This window comes from Charadrius vociferus, unplaced genomic scaffold (assembly GCF_000708025.1).
Source record: "Charadrius vociferus isolate BGI_N301 unplaced genomic scaffold, ASM70802v2 scaffold147, whole genome shotgun sequence".
Lineage (NCBI taxonomy): Eukaryota > Metazoa > Chordata > Aves > Charadriiformes > Charadriidae > Charadrius > Charadrius vociferus.
The window spans coordinates 5,926,735-5,951,578 of NW_009649570.1; positions in this window are offsets into that span (position 1 = coordinate 5,926,735).

Consider the following 24,844-nt stretch of genomic DNA (forward strand, 5'->3'; position numbering starts at 1 on the left):
ATGATTAAACTGTTCTCTTCAGACTTTTAGTCACAAGTACTGCACATAAATGGGGGAGGAGGAAGAAGAATGATTCAGTGCTTCAGGCCAAAATGTACATTATTTAAGATGGACACAACATCCCATTCTTGTTCCCTTACTGAATATAGTACAAAGAAAAGACAAGTGGAACAAAGTAAAGAGCATCATGGAACAAATCATGTGAGACACTGTAACGACAGTTCTAGATACAGCTCAAATTAAAGCAGTTTCATAAAACCAGTTATTAGAAATCCTAATAGCAGATCTTACTCCTTAAACCCTGTTCTTAAAGAATTTTGAGGCTTCTCGTTCAAACAGCAAGATTTAGCTCTTCTAAAAGTACATTGGAATTCTCAGAAACAAAAAAAAAAAAAACAAAAACTTGCAAGGACAAGTGTTTTAATTTTCCATTTTATATACAACAGTCATATTCTAACACCTTTTGAATTCTCGTAAATTTAATTCTCAAGGCAATAGCAACAATGTTTGAAACACAACGCATCATTAGACACCTTTGCTTGATGTTTAAATAGGTCTAAGCAACAAGGGTCATTTTGTCTTTCTGCGTGCTCTCAGACCAGGTGGGCAATACCTGCAAGTGATTAAGGTCCCAGAAAATTTTAATCTAAAGAAGTGAAATGAAGCCATAGCCTAATACTAGAGACTAAAACCGAAGAATAGTGACCTGAAAAGGGATAAATTGAGACCACATTTTTCCTAAAAACTACAAATACCCATCAGCTTCAAAGCCCCCCACATTTTTTTTTTATTTTATTTTATTTTTTCCTTCAATACAGTCAAATTCTTTGAAGTTCTTTTAGCCTGGGATGGGGGGAAGAGAAACACTTCCACAACCAAACGATAACAAGATGAAGACTGCTACAATCATCTTTAATCCCATAAACACTTATGCTTATCAACTTTATACAAGTAATGTCAAGAACATATTAAGCGTTACTATTTGCAGAATTTGTTGTAAAATTTATTAAGGTAAACATACAGTGAATCTTCTTTCAGATGTGTTTTGACAATTATTTAGGCTCAACCAAAAGTTATGGGTTTGATACACAAGTTACATCACGGAAGTCCTATGATAAATGTCCTTTAAACAGCCAGACTACATGATTGGAATCACCTGTTCTGGTCTCAGAACATACTTGTTTTGATTTCTGAAAAAAGATTTGTGTTTAAGTACAGATCAGTATTTGTTAAACAGAAAATGAAGTAAAATAAGATATAAAAATTGTGTTGGGAAGCTGTAAGTTCAATGTTAGCAACTTTGTACAGGGCTACATACAGGATGTAGCATGGCCCTTGGCAGCAAGTCACTCAGAGAATACAAACTCCCGTGGGTAAGGAAGGAACTGCCTCAGATTTCTACAGCATGTTTAAATATCCTAAAAGATGTCAGATTCACAAATAACATTAGACTAAATTAAATTCAAGTAACACTTGGGTGATTTACTGCAGCAGAAGCGCTGACAAATAATTCTATAAAATAACACAACACTATAACTAAATAGATGTCTGCAAACAAAGGTTTCCAAAGCCATCCTTTTCAATAGATAGGGGACCAGATATCAGTCATCAGAATAAGAAACAGATATAAGTTAATTTAAAACACCACAAGACATGCTACAGAAGAAGGTGAGATTTAGTTCAGTTTGCCTAGGAAAAAAAACCTCAAACATTTTCTACAGAAAGTGCAACATTCAACTTTACCTCTTTAAAGAAGTCAATTTTCTAAAGGAGGAAGAGGAGGAGGAATGCAGCAGTTTTTCAACCTGGAATGCATTTGTCAAGCCTTCACGTACTGCTCTGTTTTCTGAAAGGTGAAAAGAAACTCTGATGATCACAAAATAAAGAGAAATATAGTAAAGTAAAGCAAACAGTAATGTATATATATTTTTTGACCTTACAATTTGAAGTCTATAAAATCCACTAAAGCATATCCAGGTCCTTCCATACCAAAACAATTTGCAATTAAATTAAAAAAACAAACAAACAAAATACAACAAAAAAAACCCCAAACCAACCAACATAAAGGCTTGGCATTTTAGCAGGGGAAGAAGGGAGGGATTGGCTTCATCCAAAAAGAAGGATTCATCATCTGTATCGAAAACCCTTATGTATTAGTGGTGCACAGTACTACAAGCACACTAGAAAGGCAAACTGAAGCACTATTTCGTACTAAGAACAGTGCAAGAAAGATGCAAGATGAAAGACAAGAGTAATACTTTTATAAAATGTGAGCTGAATCAATACCCTGACTTTGGAGAACATACACCTCTTCAATGGAATACATTAAAGACTCTTCCTTACTATCATTGTTCTTAATATATATTCCTCACAGAGCCAAAATGTCAATGTCATTAGCGTAATGCATGATTTTTGCAAAGTTCACATTTCACTGCAGGATCCCTTCATGCTGAGCATGAGGTAAACAATACAAAAATGAGCCCACTTTAAGTAAATTAGGGGATTTCAGTATCTGCAGACCTCTAATAGGAAATTGAAGTACACGAACAATGGGTGTATTGCATTCCATACTGCTTATTCAATTAATTACTTTTCCAAATTACTGAATTATTAAAAGGTCCCCTTTCTTCCCCTCCTCCACACTAATTAGAGATAGGCTAACAGTAGGTACCATCGTTTGCAGGCTACACTGCAAGTGAAAGCTTTTATCACAAGATGGTATACACAAGCCAATGTCCTCTATGAATTTTCTAAAATGAACTGTTAAAAAATGCAATTCCTCGCAGACATCTTAAATAATACACTTCTGAATGAAATTAAAATTCTCTTCTTTCCAATCTTAAATAATACACTTCTGAATGAATGAAATTAAAATTCTCTTCTTTCCCTGACAATATTTATGAGGAGTTTGAAAAAATAAACAAATTTCTAGCCTACAGGCACACTGTAGCTGATTACATAGATTTTTAATCATGCACAGGAGACCTGAAAGACAAATATATGTATGTACTTAACTTATTATCAGTTGTTTCTTGTAATTATCAGGCACACATCTTCAAGATAGAATATATATGAGTTGATTGAGGACTTCTAGAAGCTTCCCAAGTTCTACAATGTGCTACAAACCACCTCTACATCCAGACATGATATCTGATATACACTACTCTCTAGAAATGTCATGGAGTCCCGAATAGCTTTAAATTATTACGCTTGCTACCTAGTGGTTCAGTTGTACCTAACCTGCTATCTCTAGTGTCAAAACCAAAGTTACAGATCCTCGAGGTTCACCAGGCAGGCCTTTTCAGAACTGTATTAAGTTAGACATAATGTTTTCCTGGAGAGTAACGCAAGTGATTTTAGCCCCAAAGCAAGAATCACAGTAATATACCAGCAAATCAGACAAGGGAACATCTATTTCTGTACAGGTTTCCCCACAAAAGGACTAACTACAGGCAGATGTGCACAGACCAGGTTGGAGAATCAGGCTTTAACAGTTCAAAACTTTTCATTTGCTTACCAAAAAAAAAAAAAAAAAAAAAAATCTGCTCTACTCCAGCACTGTATTAACTCAAGAAATTACATTGACTTTGTATGAGTTGCCTATTTCCTTGGAGAAAGCTTGCAAGGGGGAATTAAGATTATGCTTAAAACGAAACTAACAAAAACCCTAAAACAACAACAACAAAAAAATGCCAAAACACAAATCCCTCTTCTCTTTACACTCCAGTGAACAGCAATATGTATGAAACTACAGCACAACTCCAACATGAAAGCAAAACGTGTATTTGATAAAGCTACACTGAGCACCAAATACTATTGTATACTTCAAGTAGCAACAAGTGTTCTTTGCCCTATAGCACTACAATTCAGAGCAAGACTGCAAGAACACTTAAGCAAGCTAACTGTTGCAGAAATAAGGAAATGCACAAGGCTATCAAGAAACATACGCATCAGGCCAGTAAAAATGTAGTAGTTTAGAGTAAGAGAAGAACATTACAATTAAGTGAAATCAATTAATTGAAAGATTAGCAATTCTCCTGAGTCAGGATTTAGCCTGGCATATCTAAAGAAATTACAAAACCACACAGAGTCACAAGAATGATTCAAATGCCTTACTGCGAATGCTGTTGAGATCCCAATGTTCCCACTACGCGCAAGTCAAAAATGTCTAGTATCACAATGGTGTAACACCTATCTGACCTAACAAATCAACTCCTCTTACAGAAGCCTATTGAGCCTCACAGAAAGTCCCCACCCATATAGCTGTTTGTCAAATAAGTCAATTCACATAAAGTTAAAACCTGAACCTGTGCTGGTGTCAAAGTTTGGGTGCAGTTTGATATTACAGTTAAGCCCATCTAGTGGCTAGCTACCATGAAAAACGAGAAGTCCCCTCCAGTATCCCACATACTTCTCTCCCAATGTTTGTGCCATGCATCAAGCTTCAAGCAAGCCCTGTTTGGGGACTCCTTCCAGTGTAAGTCAGCTTCGGAACCAAAGCCGTATCTGCTGCCTAGGAAAGGGGCCATCTTGAGAACAACTGCTGAAGCACCAAGTCTAAGCTTTGCCCTTTAAGAACAATGCCAGAAACAAGATCCAGTGCACAGTGTTTTCTTACATGTAATAGGGTAAGATTTTAACAGTTCTACTTTGAAAAAGCAGAATAATTTTTGTTAAGGTTGTATGTGATAAACTCCAAAGTATGCAAAGGATTAGAATATGGGGCATCTTCCACAGGAATCTTGTGCTTATTCATCCCTGAAGAACACTGTACAGTGTTTTTTGTGTATTTGTCAGCAGAACGGGGGAAAGAGAGTAGATCTTTTTGGGCCACCTCTACTGTACAATCTATCCATTTTCCCTTAATGAAAATTCCACACGCAGCTTTGTGTGGTTGCTTATATAAATACAGCAAGTTGTTCTGATGCTTTCAGAATGTTTTTGACACGGTGTACATAAAGACCGACAATATAAACTATATCCCAGGAGGAAAAGCACCTTATGTGTCAGTCTTGCACCACATTTATAGAAAAGCATAAACACAAACTATTATTTTCTCCAACGCTACATTTACATCCTTCTTGGAAGACTTTTTCAGATGTTAAAGCTTGCTTTGCTTATGTGACTGAAAAAGGATGTAAAGATATAGCCCACACCTGTTCCAGCTAGGATTACTCCACTAGTTCCGTTTTATGACAAATCATCTCTCCCTTTCAAATTATCTACCTGGATGTTAAAAACATTTTTAAGGACTTGTAGAAACAGGCAAGATAGTCAGGTCATGGACTTACAGCACGCTAACTCTGCACTGACTCCCTAGGTGAACACTTAACACAAGTGTTCGGTGAGCATCTTTGCCCAGTGCCTGATGGCTGTGCCTCCCTACTGTGCCCACCCTCCGCGCCACCCCGCCGGAGCGGGGAGTGCTGCCCTGTTCCGCACCACACCAGCCAGGCTACCCCGACACACTTTGCCACTTTTGCGAGGGAGGAACACGACCACAACAGCTGTGCGACTGTCTCAACCTGACACACGGACTGTACTCTGCGATTCTCACACGAGCACGTGTAAAAACACATCTCGTGCTTACATTCACTCCCTGGTTTGCTGTACCTTGGGGGGGGGGCGGGGGCGGGAATATACCAAGCACCATGTGGGTGCGTCTCTAAAATAAACTGGTTCAACTGCACTTAATCCTGTGCATATTGATTCAAAGTTAAAGCGGCCTGAAATAAGACTATTGAATTTCATTTCCAGTGTTCATGTCTCTCCCAAGGCAAACAAAATACAGGGAATAAAAGAGATTTCTCGTCTTTATTTAAAAAAAAAAAAAAAACACACAGATTTTTTTTCCCTACTTTGGCTCTGAGATTCTTATAATATGCAGGGAGGATAATAACTAAGCAGAAATTTAGTTATTAGTAACCATAATAATTAAATGTACTAAAATATTTTTACATATGGACCAATTGTTAAGATTCCTTAAATACCAAACAAACACCAAGTTAAAATTCATCCTAAAGCATGGAACTGAAAAGTTACAGCTGGGAACACAGTCACTCAATGTTAAAATCAAATATAAAAATCAATTACTGAAAAGCTTCTCCAAAAAACCCACTTAAAATAATAATAAAGTTTTCTAAACTTATTCATTTAGCATGAAGTAGCAGAATATGAAACACAAGGCTGTTAAATCATTACACCTGGAATCTTTACACTTAAAGTTACAATGTTCTGTTCTCAAAGGAAGTCACAATCTTGCATTGTGCATCTGCCACTTACAGTTGAGATCTAAACAGACTTTTACCAAGCAAGAGCTCTCCTAGCTCATGCTATGCACACAAAAAAATAAGAAACCATGGCTTAACTCATGATGTTAACACATGAGCTGCCTAGACATTTCAGAACTTTACTTTCATTGGGATATATGAGATAGCACTTCACAACATTGACCTTCCAGGTGTACTTACGACAACAGTTTGGGAAGGATTAGATTAGTTATAAGGTATGTATAAACCAAGAGTCAATGAAAATGAAGTTACCAACAGACTGAAATACCACGAATTATGCTTAAACTACAATCCTTTTATTTGCTTACCTAGAAATAGATTCCTATTTTAGAGACCCTTTATATAATTAACCGTTCTCTACATTACTGTCTTTGAAAATACCAACGTCTGAAATAAAACTTGTAACAGTAATACACTATCAAAACAGTGAAACATAAACCTCTGGTAACTGCCCAAGAACTTTTGACTTCTACAGTAACAGACATGGAAAGAGTTTAACCAACTTCTCTTATAAAGCACCTTTTTCACTTACGTTTAGAGTAAAAACATACTGACTAAATACATTATTATTTACCAGTCTGCATTTAAACCACTAAACAAGATCAAATTGCAAGAGCAAAACAATTACCCAAATAATCAGAGCCAATGGCATTCGTTATACAGATATACCAACTACTACAGTGAGGATTAGAAAGAAAAAAAAAGTGCTACCAATTAGATATTAGTAATTGTTGACATTTAAGAAGATATGACTATTCAAGTATGTAGAAGTTTTGTTGGTGGTGATTTGTATTTTATTTGGGGTTTTGTTTGTTGTTTGTTTGAAAGAAGCCAGGATTTTATACCGGCTTCAAAATACATGGGAGAGGTTACATAAACAGGACATACATTTCAAGAATGAACCCTTCTTTTTTTTTTTTTCCCCCATTATATACTAGATGTCATGATATATATAGTGTAATTGAGTCCTAACTACGTGATGAATAACAATATTATATATTTTTACCTCAAAGGCTACGGCAAGAATATTGTGCAATTAAAACCTGGCCTGTCTCAAAAAAATGAACAAAGCTTCAAGCTGCATGATCTCTCTCCAGTGCCACTCATGCAAAAGAACAACATTACTGGTTGACAGTAGGTCTAAAAGAACAGAAGACTCAATTGTACACTCCTCTCAGATCTATAATTCGTTACTGAAAATGAAGTGCACTTAAAGAAAGATTTTTCAATACTGCTTCTGTAAAAAAGTAGCACGGAATCAAGAATGCATCCTTACTCTGAAGTAAATCTGCATTCAATTCCTTTGATCCAGAATATTCATGGCGCCAGAACAAGAGCACCTTTGTTTAATATAATTAATGCTCTGGGAAGCAGAACAGATAAAAGACAACATGAAATAAGGTGATCAGAACTACGTAGGAAACATGCTTCCCCATCACACGCACACTTTAACAAGACTAGTGAGCTCTGGGTAAAGGAAACTGGGCAATATGCTGACAAACACAGGTAACAAAAAAAAAACAAAAAACAAAAAAAAAAAAACACACCCAAAAAAACACACCCCACAAAAAACACCAAACCCAAACAATTCGAACTTCTCATGATGAGTTATTCCTGAAGGCAGAGGTTTAAAAGACCAAATTGAAAAAGACTGGGTAATACAATCAACAACTTAAGGAAAACATCTTCCAAGGAATGTATTGGCAGCCAGAAAACAAATTAAGATGTTTGACCATACAGATGTGGTACAAAGTAAATCTGAAAACATGTAGGTAGAGCATACAAAATTGGTAATATGCTCTTATCTGAAATACTGTAAATGATTCAAGCAACCTAAAAAGAAGTACGTATGAGCCAGAAAAGTGGTTAAGAGGCAGTTAATGACAAAGATAATGAAAAATAACTCCTAACCCGGATATGGGAATAATTTTAGAAATTCAAAGAAAAAATAACTCCCGTGTCTTAGATGCACATGTAATTAAGTGGTAGAGAAGGTAGAATTGATTTTTTCGTAACAGAGTAATACAAAATAAAACATAAAAAACATACAAACATACAAAAAAAACATAAAAAACATACAAACATACAACATACAAAAAAAAACGTAACAAGTTAGAAATGTTAGACTGCTAACAGTATACTGTTTCTCATACTGTAAGAGTAGGACTCATTACCATAAAATATCAAGGGTGATAAGAAGATATTTTAGATAAATATTGTAACACCTGTTTTACCTAATTACTTATTTTTTTAGAACAAGAGTAGTAGAGGAGAAAACTTAATCTGGTAAGATAGCACTTAATTGATATGCTTTACAAAAAAACTTTTCTTAGGAGCACCTCCTTCCTTAATTGCTCTCTATATAGGCATATACAGCTTCATCCAGCCACTGTCAAGTTCCATGCTAGACTACATTAAACAGCCATGGTATGCTTTGATTTCCACATTGGAGAAGAGATTTACTCTTAGGCTAATCTCATCCCAAGAGAAAATAGGGCCAGCCTTGGGAATGTTCAATTTTGGTAGATTATTTCTTATACTTATTCAAAAGTACATGTATTATAATATATGTTTCTTATAATAAACATCACAAATACCATTGTGATTCCATTCTATACAGCTACTTAAATACATTATTCTATCACACTCATATTTAATAATCACTTAGATAAGCTGCCGTTTTGGTAAAGAAATAAAAAAGACATTAAAAAAATGTTGTCCTCAACAAATCAGAACTACAACTGCAACTTGGTGTTAGAAACAGGTACAAGCATTGTGACAGAGCTCTGTTGGCCTCACAGCTCCACAGCACAGAGAAACAGAAACTTCTACAAGGTACAAAACTGACAAAGGCACAAATAAACAAAACATTCTCTGGACAATTATTAATTTAAATCATCAGCCTACGCATTCTCTTTAATAGAAAGCGAGTCCTCTTCCAACTCCAGTTCTTTGGTAATTTCACTGGAAGCTTAAGCAGACAGGCATGCATTCCAATTTTAAAATAAAATGCTGACATATTCTGTATGTGGGATTTAGGTTGCCAGCCTTATTAGACAAGCCTTAGTCATGCAAAACAACCTGGATAAGGCATTTCTTCCCTGCCCACTCTGACTCACTAGAAGGACCAGGCTGAAAAACTTTCTTTTTGGATACCAGCAACAAAGAAAGTTATGTAAAAATGATGGGAAAAAGCCTTATTACAGTGAAGTCAAAGACAATTGACAATATTCCTGTGAATTTTCTTGGTACCATACTCGAACAGTGAGCTCAGTTTCTTATCAAAAAGGTCGCATCAATTTCAGCTACTGCCAAAAAAGGGGTAAAGACACAGCCCATCTGTTCCAAAAAGCCTCCACTAGTCATTTTAAGCCCTAAATTACCTTCTGTGCCTTTTCAAGCACCAGAAAGCTTAGCTGCCAAACCTTCTATCTTTCTACAATTACTACAGTGAAACTGCTTTGCAGATACAAAATTGCTGAAGACAAACAATTAGGGCAGTGTGAATTAAAATACAACACTGAATATAGACACTTCATAACAGACTTTAAAAGTGATGTTTTCATTTTATTGCACAGAGTAGTTGTAGAAAGCTACAGAAGTCAGGTGACTAGAAAAAAATTAAGTCCTGTTTGCCTCACAGAGTCTAAGAACCTGAATAAAACACAATTGTACACTTATAGCTAAATCTCTCTCTTAGGAGTTCATGCAATGAATGAAGCAGAAAAGATAAGTGTTAAGATGATCGAGAAAGTGGAAGGAGACATTTCTCTTCTGTATATGAAGAAAGTACTCCTCTACTTTACTTACAGGATTTGTGAAATAATAATATAACAAAGAAATTATCCTGCAGCCTTAAATACAGCAAAGCACATGTTAATTATCCTATTATAAAGGCTCAACGCAATTATAAAATATATATATACACACACACGTAGGTTAGCCACAGAAATATTACCTTATTCTCTCAGCATCAGTTTCCTTAGAAACAACTTCACGTAGTCATCCTACACTAAATCTAAAACATTCTCTTGTCAGGATCCTGTGTGATAACCCATCCTACGCTAAACAATACAGGCTCGTCCTCCCTTTGCATCTGTTCATATGCAATAACTCCTCCTATGCTAGTTTGTCTGCAACTCATTAATTTCTTCACTTACAAAAACATTTCCATGCAAATTACTTTCCATGTAACCCTACCTCTGCCAAACACCTTCGTGGTTCACAGTTTTGGTTCCTGAAGTAAATTAGATCTAAAAAGACTTAACTAAAGATAGAAAACACATAGTAAAAATGGACACAAAACCCCCAAAAACTAACAGCAAACTAACACTTGCAGAGCCACAGTTAAGGGACACTCAGTGCTAAGTACTAAAAATGAACAGGCACAAGCTACGAGAAATCTTGAAGCAGAATTTCTATGGGAACAAAACCAAAACAAAATTCAAAACCAAAACAACAACAACAAATGAACAAAAAAGCACACCACTGAAAAAAAAAAAAAACTAAACACACACTTTTGAATAGGACTACAAACATTATTCTGTGAAAGACTACTATCTTGCCTGCAAAGGAAAGAAATGTATGCAGAAGCAGTTCTAGAAATACGAACTATAGATTCTAAGCAGCTTTGAATTTTTGGATTGTAACATCCTCACTTGATAGAAATAAATATCTGGTATTACGAAAATAGCCATAAAAAAAAAATAATGAAGTCGTCTATCAATTCCAGACCAATAAAATATCAATACGTATCTCTCACTGCAGTATCTGCTACCAACTGTAACCCACACAAACTAGAATTTAGGTTACATATTCATTAACTAACTTACCTAACCTCCTTTCTTCTACCCTAAATATTCCCAAAGAGATCTAACCTAAAGGATCCTCTGCTGAAAGTAATGAAATCCCTCATTCTAATCTTTCCAACTTCCCAAAGGTAACACCTTCAGTTCCAGGAAGCAGCGTGTAAGTAAATGAAGCTGAGGGGACAGATTCCCCTCCCTATCCATAAACTTACTTACACATCCACAAACTCTTAAATGAGTGGAATCTTCATATGTATTTGAATTTACTTCAATTATACCTAAAATTATGTCATATTACTGATTTTTTTTTTTTAAATGATACAATAGGAATACAAAGTTCCAACAAAGACTTTCAAAATGCCAGAGCTAAAGGTCCATGAGCATTAGAATATATTCTTTTCTTGCATGACGCCACAGATTTCATACGTGTGACTCAGATACACCATTCACATTTAAGATGTATGGTTTTCAAGGATAAAATTAATTCTGATTGATATTCTGGTCTTGCTTTTCCAATACAAGCTCCCAGACTTTAAAAAGCACACTGAACAACACATACAGTTACATGAAACGTCACTGATCTTGCCACTACTCATCAAGACGACACAACTTCAGAACAGTACAGCTCTCTTCCACTTGACCTAACAGAATATATGAGGCAGTGGAGCTCTGCACAGAAAACATGAAGAGGACTTAAGGCACACACAGAGACTGCTTGCTATTCACAGGTAAAGCAGAGTAACATCAAGAATGCAGAAACAAGATCTGCTTCAGCTTTCAGAGTTGAAATTGCTCAGACCACTGCTGCCTTTACTACCTCCAATTGTTACTTTATAGGAAACACTTGTCTTCTTCCATGTCACGCATCACAGCATTATGTCAGCGTCAGTCATTTTCAATCTCACACTTGTTTTCTGAAAGTTAGAAAGGGGCTTTAAGAACTGCAAAGAACAATCTCACAAAATGAGAAGAAAACCAGTTATTTTATATTGAGATCTGACAGACCGTACAAGTCAGAAATTCCACACATAAGTAACACATGTTCCTGACCATCTCAATTCTGTACAACACAATCCATTAAGAGCTACCTTAACATCAACTATCCACATAGTTGACCCAACTGATTAAGGTGACTGTGCTACAAAAATTGATGCTCAGGACCAACCCTACTAATTTCACTAGGATTCCTCCAGAGAAAGAAATTGCATGGCTTTTGTTGGACTCTCTCCTTCACAGAAAATAAGCAAAGAAACTGCCTCTAAAGAAAGAGCAACCCTTTTAAATCACCTTATTAGAAGGTGAAATTCTGAAACTCACCTTACTATAACTGGTATTCTGTGGCCTATTACATGGAAGTATATGCTACGTCTCTGTGAAGTAGCTGTATGAGAATTAAAACATTAGTAAATGTAAACTAATGCAACAACTACACCAGTTTCCCCTTTTGTCTTGGTATGAGTTTAATAATTAATCTTCACTGCTGAATAGTTAAACACAATGCATATTGTTTACACAGTCGTTATTCTTCTACTGTTAAACTAATATTAGAACAGAATGGAGACTGACCAGTTGTAAGGAAGGACTAGTTAATATTTTAGTTTGAAGTAGTTAATTTTTTATATATTTTTTAAATAGTGAGGAGCACTAAATTACTAACACATGGGGGTGTTTCTTGGGGGGGTCATTTGGTTGTTTTTTGTGGTGGTTTTTTTTTTTTTTTTAAACCTCAGATTTAAAGTCTTTTTTTCTGGGGCAAAACTTTTCATACAATCTCTTCAGGAACGTAATGTAAACCCAGCACAAATAACTTATACCAACCAGATCTTTTATGCACCCTGTTAGGCAAGACTTTCCACAATGTTCTCCGTTTGTCTAACCTATAGATCAGTAATAAAAAAAAATAATTAAAGAAAAAAAAGCAGCCTCCCACAGATACAGACTTGATGACTTCAACTGAAATGCACAGCCCCATTCCCCCATCAGACATTGCTGAAACATAGGCAAGAGCAAGCTATTAAATGCATACTACTATTTTCATCCATATTTTCTACTCATATCCTGAACAATTTTTTTGGTCAAATACTGCCCTAATATACATTCAGAACAAAGCAGTCTTTCAAGATTACGAAAAATTACAGATTTAACAGGCAGCATTGAAAATCCATGCAGCTAGCTTCATGGGTACCCTTCTCCAGTTTGTTTGGTACGGAGGGAGGAATGGAATTTATTTCTACATTTTAGTGTGTTCTAGGTTTTCAAACACATTTTCCTTGCACTCAAAAAAACAGCAGAAATTCTCACCGAGGACTCAATGTTCTAAGCTTCAGCCATTTTTACATAACCTCACCCGTACATAGAGAAACTCTGGGGTTTTGTTTGTAATACTAAATAGTTTTCCTGCTAAAAACAAAACTTCAAAAGCAGTTGGTAGCACAGTATTTTTCCTTCCCTCAAGTCTCAGGGGTAAATTCACCTTTTGAAAAAGACCAGAGGTGGCTTTATATGAAAACATGTCAAAGCATTATACTACTGCTTTTTGCAACATTAGTCTTCTTCAGTAAATTCTATATAGTACATCTATTTGAAATAAAAACACATCCACATGAACTACACTAAACATAAATAGTTTCCTTATTCTTTTACAGGTAGGTCACACTGCCCATCTAGGTAACATGTATGATCTTATACTTTCTTTTTTTTATGAATTATATTGGCAATACAGCCAGTTCAGTTCAGTTCTCTTCAAACACATCATCAAAAAATTTTAATCAAAGCCCAAGTTTAATTAAACACCCTGTTAAAAGTGTCACTCTTCTGTTTCCCTATGCAATTGTGCTGATAGGAATTAGCAGCATTTACCAAAGTTCAAGCCCCAGGCACCTGAAATTCTTAGATTATATGTTTTTGGTGTAAGGAATATAACACCCTTCATACAGCATGCTTCACAAAACACAGACTTCCAAGGGCAATTTAGACAGAAGGTTTAGAATACTGAGGTTATTGGAATGCAGGCAGTCCACATGTGACTACTTCAGTACGCGAGAAAACTCTTCTGAACAAAATACAAATCCAGACCTAACACTCTGGTACTTGCAATTATGTTCAGATTTCCAAGTTAAGATGATTGTGTAATAATTATTTCTTATCAATGAGCAGCATGAGTTTCACACCTGGGGGGGTGTGGGGGGCGGGCGGCAATCCTCATACTTTTTGCCTGATCTGCCAGCTATTCAGTTGTCACACTGAAAGGACTTTTGTAACCATATTTCAATGATTTTGTTTCCTAATCAGTTCTGTTTCATTTGAATAATTAAAACCAAGAAATAAGATTGTAACTTCAAACATTCTCTTGCAATAAAAAAGTAAATGCCAATAAAAACACTTTCCATTTTTCATAGATGCAACGCATATGCATAAACATGCAGAATTTACTTATAGCAACATTACACATTTCAGAAAGCTATAAAGTCTGCATTCACAGAGACAAAGAGATAATCATCACAATATATTCCAAGTCAACACACAGTACAAAAGAATACCCTGATAGTTCATAGAAATAGCAATAAAATAGCTATTACTAGAATTTTGCATAAAGCTAGTAGATGCAGGGAAAATATTTTGTCTATCAAAATCTACCCACTGGAATATGAATTTGAAATACCTCAAAAGTTGATAAAGCTGATAACTCTTCAAATGGTGACTAAGGTTTCCTAATTAGCAAGACAATATCCATTTAAGATCTGTTCCCTCCTCCCCCTCACAAGACCAAAAATTTATTATCAAAATAAGCTATCAAATACAATCTCTGGTAGGTTATAATCATGGGAGTATCATCATCAGAGAAGCACAATTTACTGTCACACCCACACACATCTCCACCAGCCAAATGTGGTAAAGTTCCTACAAAATGTTTCAGTAAAATGACAACCAGCAATGCTGAAGAAGCTCTTTCCTAGCAGCTGGACAAAAAAAAAAAAAAAAAAAAAAAAAAAAAAGGCATAGCACCCCCACTGACCAACAGATCATTTTAAATCTTTCTGCAGCATACATCAAATCTTAATTAGATGAAATTAACATCTAGAAGCACCCTCATGTTTACTTAAGTTTCCTTGAACTTCCTTCTACTTTTGTTACATTGAGCCCAGTGTTTTGTCTTAAGAACAGTCCAATACCTGAGTGTCTGAGAAAAAGGGCACAGAGGAAATAAAAAACAGCCTTTGAACATTTGGTTAATTATACATCGCCAAATGAAGTAAAAGGGAAGTGGGGCAGGATGGGACACACAAAACACCCTGTGACAATCAGCACAATACTTGATTACACAATTTCGGCAGTATCACTGCCAATTAGTATTGGCCACTGACCCCTAACTCAGTCTGGAATCCATCCACAGACCTTAACCCGATTAGGACTTTGTGCACAACAAATGTGAAATCCCACAGTTGCACATTTTCTGCCTTAGCATCATGAGTTTTACCCCATTTAAATATTGAAGTAGCTAGAAAAAAAGGGTACAATAACAAACAAAGTTAATGTATAAACATTATTACGGAATTTATTAGAGCATCTCCAACTACTTTCCTAAAACTTCCAGAATTTATTTTGGGCTTACTCGGCAAGTTAAAAACTAGACATAAAATGCTAACATTTTAATTTCAATTAAAAAGGGAAAATAGTGCAGTATTTTAGTTTTGCCATGTAAACTGTAAAAATTAACTGCTAAAAAACATGATAGACTGGTAGCTAACTGAAATTTAACCTGTACAGAGAGGAAAAAAAGCAAAGCATGCACTCTCTCACAGAGTTTAGTGCAGTGATTCCTGGAACACAAGATACGTGTATATAACGCAGCTGCCATTTGAATGATTTAAACACCCAGATGCCTCAAAAACATTTTCTGTTTTCTATGGCTGAAGTGATATAACAATCCAACAAAGTTTCATTTCTGTATGTACAAAGAATGACTGCATACGTATTTTCACCATTGATTCTCACGATACATCTTAAAGGTCTACTTTACTGTAAGAGACGACTACTACTATACTGTAAAGGACTACAATGCATATTCCAACTCCACTCAACACCTGCACAAGCAAAAGGGCATCTTGCTTACTTTTGCAATTGGTCCTTTGGAGACTCACGGACAACAAGCTGTGCCTAAACTGTTTACATTCCAGCAATCAGCTGGCCAGACTAGGCAAATATGGAGAGCAAAGTATTTTAAAATTTTTATTTGCTGTTTCAAGTTCTAACACTGATCGTGGTGAGGAGAAAAAAATCTTGCTCTCTTCCTTATTCCCCAAACAAGCACAAAGAAAGATAGGAAGTTCTCTTATTCCACAGACAAACAAAGGCTTCTCAAACTCACCCGCTGTTTACAGTAACCTAGGTGAAGATGAAGTTGAAGATTCACAGCACATGAAACAAGCCTTGGTAGGTGTAAAGACCTAAGCAGGAAAGGCGCTACTAGCCATTCTTTTCACTAGAGAATCATGAAGTGCATGTGCCAGTTATGATTTAAAGGAAAAGCTGCTGTCACAGAATGCCTATGAAAACAAACAGTACAGAAATACAGCTTATGAATGCTTGGCTTAGTTCAGCATTTTAGGTATTTCTTTTCTACTTTCGTTCAACTTAGCACCCAGCCCAGGATTCCCATCTCTATTTGTATTTCCATAGGTAACACTTAACTGTTTAAGAGATTTTCATGAAGCTCTTGCTATTCTGACATGGCAAGATCTGTGCAGCAATCTGCTGAAGTTCATTAACATGAAGCTATTAGAATGGCTCACATGAGGTCTGACAAGAACAGCACCTTACTCTGCCATCTTCCCAAGAAATTACCACAAATATGGTTTAATAACTTCCAGAAACTTAGGGATATTACTATTTGAAACTACTGCATAGATGCAACATTGAAGAGAGACCACCAGGTATCACGGTTTGTCAGTTACATAATTATCAAATAGAATGGACACACAATTAACAATCTAGAAGCAGCTTTGGAAGCTCAGCTATTTTGTCTAAGGGCTGTTCTATGCTAAGAACAAGAAACAAGTAGCTTAAAAAAGAAAATAATCCATGCACATAAGGAACTAGTCATTTTTCCATTCCACATCTAAACTCCCCTCGCTCTCCTCTGTGTCCATATTTAGATCACGTCTCTATGCTGTTCTGGCTCAACTGAACATCTTAAAAAAAGAGAGAGAGCAATGGAAAGTTCTCCACTGTAACACACAGAGAAACATGAGCTTTTGCTAGACTAAATCCTTCATCAGCGTGCCTTACATTTCTATGTAAAAGGGCACATTATTATTACTTAACAAACTCCTCAATTACTTTTGTGCAATTTCACTAACGTAAAAGGACTTTAACCAATCACTTGTCTATCCCACTGCTTTTATTAAAATACTAAGACTTTGAAAAGATATTAACACCCCCGCTTATACTATCACCGTTGTACAGACTTGTACTATCAAGACTGAGTTCTAACTACAAACACAGGCGTTAGTTTTGTCTGAAGTTCAGTTTTACATTTTTAGCAAAGCAACATGGTTACAACAGAAGCCTAGAATTGCACATTTTAACCTTAATTCTGCAGAAGTAAGACTTCAGCTGTGCCAGAATCATGAAGAATTTTCATCCGCAAAATTTGGATAGCAGGTATCCACACTTATCAAGTGATCTGACATCTTTCATCAGGTTACGCGCAGCTACTAAAGACCAGTACAATAACCATTTTAAGTAAGGAGCTTTTTTTAATTACTATTTTTAACTGCATGTGTGTTTCCAACCATAAAGTATGAGGGATAGCAGTCATATACAGGAGCATCAAATTTTTTTTTTTTTTTTAAAGTATATACCCCTAACCTGGAATAATAAAGAGATATCAAAACTCAAAGTTGAACATTTAGATTTTTCTTCTTTGCCCTACTCTGATTGCATGCACTAGGATCCTTGGTAAACTGCTCACTCCACCCTTTCCATAACTAAGTTTACATAAAAGCCTCCTACTTTTTGAAACATGTCTCAGCTATAAGTTTACTGACCCTCCTGTTTTCAGCCATCATGATGTTGCTACCAGATGGTCTACAGCAGATTGTGGAATTACCAGTGTAGCTGGGGCACACTGCTCATAAGATGTCAGATCTTCACAAAGATCATGTTTAAAAAAAAAAATCTGAAAAAATACTAATTTCTAGCTAATTTGTTTTCACATGCAGGAAATATCATATTTAAATTTACAGAGACAAGCTAACTGAAGCTATTTCTAAAACAAAATCTCCTACACTTATGCCAACGTGTCTCCAAAATGTCGTGCCTGCGATATTTCGGAAAGTTGCTTGAATGACTACTATGATCTTCACAATTTTTTTTTAAGTCAAGTTTTCTACTTTGTGGCCCTATTTCAAATCAGAAAAGAGGCAAGCATGTAGAGGGGCTGCTCGCCAGCTTCTCTTAAACCTCAAGATATTCTCAAACCTGAAGGAGACAAAAAGGACAAAGCAGAAAATAAGATGAGGAGATAGAACGAAAAAACAGATACCAAAAGTCTCAGAAATAACCAATCTATTTCAATGAAAAGAAAATAAATGAAGCCAGGAAGGAAAAAAAAAAAAAAAAACCAAGCAAATTTTACACATATTTCACCTCATTATTTTTCAACTCAACACCTTCTCAGCTGAATGGCCATGAAAAATAAGATCATTCTTTTGAACTTTCTTACTGTCTTTCCAGATAGATGTAGAATAATTCCCCCAGCTCAAATATGTGTCAGGGCAGGGCAGAAGAGGAGAGGAAGATCCTAAATACAGTAACATTTTAAAGTTCATAAACTACTAAACATAGGGAATGGAAATAGAAAAAAAAATCCCAGAAGCATCAACATTGCCCTGTATGAATCAGCAAACTACAGTCACATAGCCTGCACAAAAGTCCATATCATACATTTCACTTAAATGTATTTCAGAAGAACAGCAATGTGTAACTATTTAAGAACTCATAAATCACACACAATGCAGACACCAATAGAGAAGACCTAACCAGTTCAGTTTTCTGAAGAATCACAGTAAATAAAAGCATAGTAAAATTAGCTAAATTACGGAGATTACACACAAGAATATTGACTTCGCGTTTCTGGACAACAAAATTCACTGTTAGTCAAACACATGTATAACTTATACAGTATAAAATAAGATGTCATTTAGTACTCTGCTCTGTAGATAAAAAAATAAAAAACAAACCAAAAACCAGAATATGCAGCAAGTGAATTCCTGGAAGAGTGTTTGAACAGGTTTGAACTGTTCCAACCATCTCCATCAGGTCCTGTGCTGAAGAGTGTTATGCAGCTAGGGAACTTGCCATTTTCCAAGTAATAATATTCAGTACTGAGAGAGAAATAACTAACTAACTAACTAGTTTACCACTTTGCCATAGTTATTTACCTGACATTTTATTTCACTACCCTAGTGGGATCTCCTTCCAAATGTCTCTGGCTCTCTATTTTCATGCATAAGGAACTTAATAAATTTGAACTGTAAAATCCATATTGCTCTACAGAATCACACCAGGAGGTCAAGGTGACAGATCTGACATAGGCAGCGGGCAGCAGGGGGGAGCTGGACTCCCTGCAGAAGAACAGAAAATAATCAAGGAAAGACCGAAAAGGTGACTTGCCAATGATCTATTGAAGTAGATAACAATAAGTGATTTTTATTACCATGAACATTTTCCTATAGAATCCACAGTATGAGAAACACAGGATTTCAGAAGAAAAGGATATCTCATGGTGACAGACTAGTGCTGACACAGAGTTTAGCCTAATCCTTCATCAGGGTACATGAGATCCAAATTACTCTACAGCAGCATTAAATTAAAAGATGCATATTAGTTTAAAAGTAACTGCATAGTTTGTTAGACAAATATGTTCCACGACCACATAATTTATTATTCTTAAAACACTATAAATGAACATCCATGTCACACAATAAACATCTGTAGCACGCAATTTCTATCTTCTTTGGCTCTAAGGAAAATAGAATATAAAAGCCTGTATCCAAATTCATCATATTTGGCAGAAAAATGTAACGCTAACAGAAGAATGACCACACAGCAATATTCCTTACAATACAGGTTTTTTTACTGTTATTGATAACCTGCAGCATGTATTGGAACAGTTCACAAGCTGTATATTATTTTACCCAGCCCCTGATCAAGGTTTACATGTTCTCTTCTCTGTGGTACTGCTGGCAATAGAGAATTTTGTTTTAGAGTAGGGTTTTACTAGATAACTATATTTTATTTCATCAGAAGTGCCCTCTACCTCTTGATCTTATAGTTCAAGTTAAGAAACTGTAGTCAGAATTCTATACGAAAAAGGAGACCGAGTCACTCACATAAACCTGTCCTGCGATTAAAACTAAAAAAAACAAGCAAACAAACAAAAAGACACTTTAAATTGTTTGGCTTGTTATTAGAAGCATGAATTATCCCAGCAAAGGTGCAGAGAGAAAAATTCCACCAGCTTGCTATTTTATCTGCAGTTAGTGAAACAAGCACAAACTCAGCATACTTTCTTACTCTCGAAAAATCTTTGCACTTATCAGGAGACATATTGATATATTCCACTTAAACATGAAAAAAATTCTTTAGCATCATGGTATTTAAACACTGGAACAAGTTACCCAGAGAGGTTGTGGAGTCTGTCTTTGGAGATACTCAAACTCCAACTGGTGAATGTTCTGAGTAACTTGCTCTAGTTGGCCCTGCTTTGAGCAAAGGTATTGAACTACATAATCACCAGACTTCCCTTTCAACCTCAACCATCCTGCAATTGCATTTTTTAAGAATCCCTACTTCTGCCAAAGAACACGGCAAAAGAAAGGTTCAGGAAAAAAACAACAGATCATTTGGATATTACCTGACACCTGTGAATCTTAAAGTCATCATCTCTATTTTATATTTAAATTTACAACCTACATGAGAGGTCTGAATAATTTACACAGCTCAGAAGTTAATGTTTCCTTGAACACAACTCCGCATGAAATTTCATCTACTACAAGAAAATAACTGCAAAGGAAACACTGTGGAAAACAGCATTAAATAAGTCAAGAATTACTTCTTGTAACTATTCTATTTGAAAATTAAAATAACTGACCAAAATAGCTACTCAAACTGTACTACGGATGACTGTCTCGTCTCAGATCAATTTCTCCTGAAAAGAGTCACAGGACTTCTTCTTAAATGATCATTCCTATGGCACAGATGTCCTTCACCAGGAGTCAGCTGGGGAAGCCTCCGGCTCCACTTCTTGATACTAGTTCATATAAGGGAACGAGCATAAAGAAAATTAATGGAATCTAAAATTATTTTTCTGTCCAAATGAGTGTTTGAGTGAACACATTACTCTGACCTTTAAAGATTCTAAACTCATACCAAACTGCTTGGGAAAGCGTCAAACAGTTCTGGCCCTTCTCATACAGAAAACAGAGAGTATCACATGAAGTTCTCACATAACAGCTTCATAAGAGAGCAGAGGAATGAAACATAATTTCACACAACACATGAATTATGGTGCTTATTGTCAGAAAACATGATAGATGCAAAAACCCTACACAGGCTCAAAAGTTTTTAAAAATTAAGTATACCCATGGAATAAAAACTCATACAAAACATCATCCCCACTGAGACTGGGAGAGCTGACCTAAGGAGTAACCCTATATGCTTGCCTAGAAAAGAGTGCAAGAATAAAGCACCTGCTGTCAAATACTGCTTAGCTGTGGGAAACAAGTAAGGCTTGAAACAATGGTCCTGTCACACACCAGGATCCCAGAGCTTTAGGCTTCAATAGAGAATAGCAGATTAGCCCAGTATGGCTGTTCCTGTGAAGAACAGTCTTTGGGTTGCCAAAAAAAGAAACCCAACACACACACAAAAAACAAACAAACAAAAAAACCACAAACCAGAAAGAAACTAAGACTATTGCTCCAGCACATCACTTCTCCAAAATAAAGGTGAAACAATGATTTGAGGCTGTGATAAAATATTTTGCTCTCTAATGCTGCCTGAAAAGATAATTTGCTTCCCCATATTTCATAGCCTTTTTTAAAAAACATACGAAGAAACCAAGATGGACTAAAAAATGATCTTTTCCATCACTGTTGTAATTAAAGCAGGATTGACCATTTTATTCCAACAACAAAAGGCTTCCAATGACTTATAAATGACTACTAATACAAAGCCAGATAAAGTAACATGCAATTTCAGTGGAAAAAAGGATGTAGTATTTAGTTTTAAGTAGTTCAAATATGTATTAAAACATTGGGGAGAAAAAAAAAAACAAAAAAAACCACCAATCCCACAACCCTTTTTTGTCATCTCAAAACTGAGAATACTTCAAGTCACTGTCAGTCACACAGCTCTCTACTCCAGAAAACAATCATGAAGATCCTACCATTAAACGTGGTTCAGTGATAGAATGTTATATGCATAGACAGAGAAGAGCAGTACTCATAATGTATCTCACAATCTCTTAATCCAGGATGCGTATCAACACAAATTTCTAAAAACCTGGACTTTTGAAAGCTATTCAAGAAAACTCTGCCACCTTCCTCTAACCTAACATCAAGCAGGAATCCCAACAAATCATAACTAGCATGGCTGGATACATGCTAACATAACTGTATCCTAGAACACTTAATCTTTTCAGTAATTACCACCACCATGAATAGTACAAAAAAAAAGCAACTGAATAAACCACAAAAAGTACTGATTATTTGTACATGAAGTCCCAATGACCTTCCCTTCCTAAAGGACATCCAGCATTTCTTTTACACAAGATGAAAATTTCTTTTCTTTATATTAGTTCCTTATGCATACTATTCATTTTTTCAGATTGGCACTGTCATTATGGTGAAGCTTCCTTCTCAGAAACAGGTTGTAGCAAGATTGTAAGCCCCCTTGAAATCATGCAGACTCACTTATTTCGTGAAGATACAGCTTCAAAAAGCTTCCTATATTCCCAAAACATCACATCCCTCATATCTGCAGTCTTACTTAGAAAAGAAAGAGCACGGTCCACGCTGAAGGAAAAGGAAATTTAAGAAGCAAAACATTAAGAAACCTCATGGTAGAGCAAATCCATCAACTGCACGCAGTTTTTCCTATCAAGAGTTTTTATGTACCTGGGTGGGGGGAAACCACGCAGGGAAAACCTTGTTAAACCTTGAAAGCAATAGTGTATTTGTGAACAAATTTTGCCAAGTGCACTCCTCTGCTACAATTCTGTTCATTCGCAATAGGTCACACAAAGTCAATATTCTGTGATCAGAATTGAACTGTTGACAGACTCAGCGATACCAGTAAAGTATGGCTTCATGCATAAATAATCAAGTCATGCTTCCAAGCACCATGAAAACAAAACAAAACAAAATACACACACACAAAAAATACCCATAAATAAAACTAGGACTTTGTATATTTTCTTCAAAAAATAAAACCAAGTGTCTGGTAGCTAACATGTCTACAGGTCACTGAAAAAATTTTTCCAGAGGAAAATATCAACATTCCTCAGCAATGCTGGACTTTGAACACATACTCATTAGCATTCAGCCACAATAAGAAATAAGAAATACTTCACAGGTACCTGACAGAACTTCATTCTCTATAAGACAGAGATTCAGATACCTCACAAGTAAAGACCCCTCCTTAATTCCATCCCACATACATTATAGAAAAACAAGTGTGTCTCCTTTCACCCTGACACTGCATCTGCAGAGAAGAGACTGCTCTGAATCTCGCAGACTTTATCTCACGGTGAAAAACATTCAATGCTGAAACCAGACAGAAGCACTCTGAATTAAACAGATGGCACTCTATTTAGAACAGTTTCAATGTTAATAACATGATAATGGCACTCCTCCTGGAACTCTTTTCATGCACTCCCAATATCCCTATTAAAAAAAAAAAACAAAACCAACTGAAACCCAGAAGCAGCTTTACATCAAGATATTAAAAAAAAAAAAGCACTACAGTCTGTCCTAAAATTCTGCCAGCATCATGCTACAAAGCATTGTTTATTCTCATTCAATTAATATAACAAAGTTTGCATTCTGCTATCAACAAACAGCATTATTGTATCATGTACAACTGACAAATAATTTAAGGCTTTCTAAGTCACTGAGTGGTTAACTTTTACCAGTTTCTTTTTGAAGGGGACCATGCACTCAACCTTGAGGAACATAAAAAATAATGTAATTATCCAGATACTAAGGCAATCAACACTTCATAATTACATAGCCACAGCATACAAAACGCAGAGCTCCCCAGAGACAGGTACTCAATGGAACCAAGCAACCACCTCACTCAAGAAGCAGCTGTCAAGAGAATTCTTAACTTTCACTTACCTCTCAGTGCAGTTCCAGGATTTCAGGATGTCTCCCCGCTTCTCCTACAGAAACAAACAGCGATGCTCTTTTAAGGTACATCCACTGAAAAGCAAGAGTCTGCTCCTGGCGCCAGTCGGGCTTGTGAGTACCTCCGATTTCCCCCACCACTTCCTCCCCTGATGAGGCGAACCCCGCGGTCAGGCACCGAGAGGGCCCCGCGAGCGCTCTGCCGCTCTCCGCGATCAGGCCGGGGGCACGCGGGCCCGAAGCTTACATACCCGCTGGATAGGGGGATGCTGCCCCCGACCCGCTCGCTCCCCCGCGGCGCTGCCCGGGGAGCCGCCGTCTGAGGGGAGAGGGA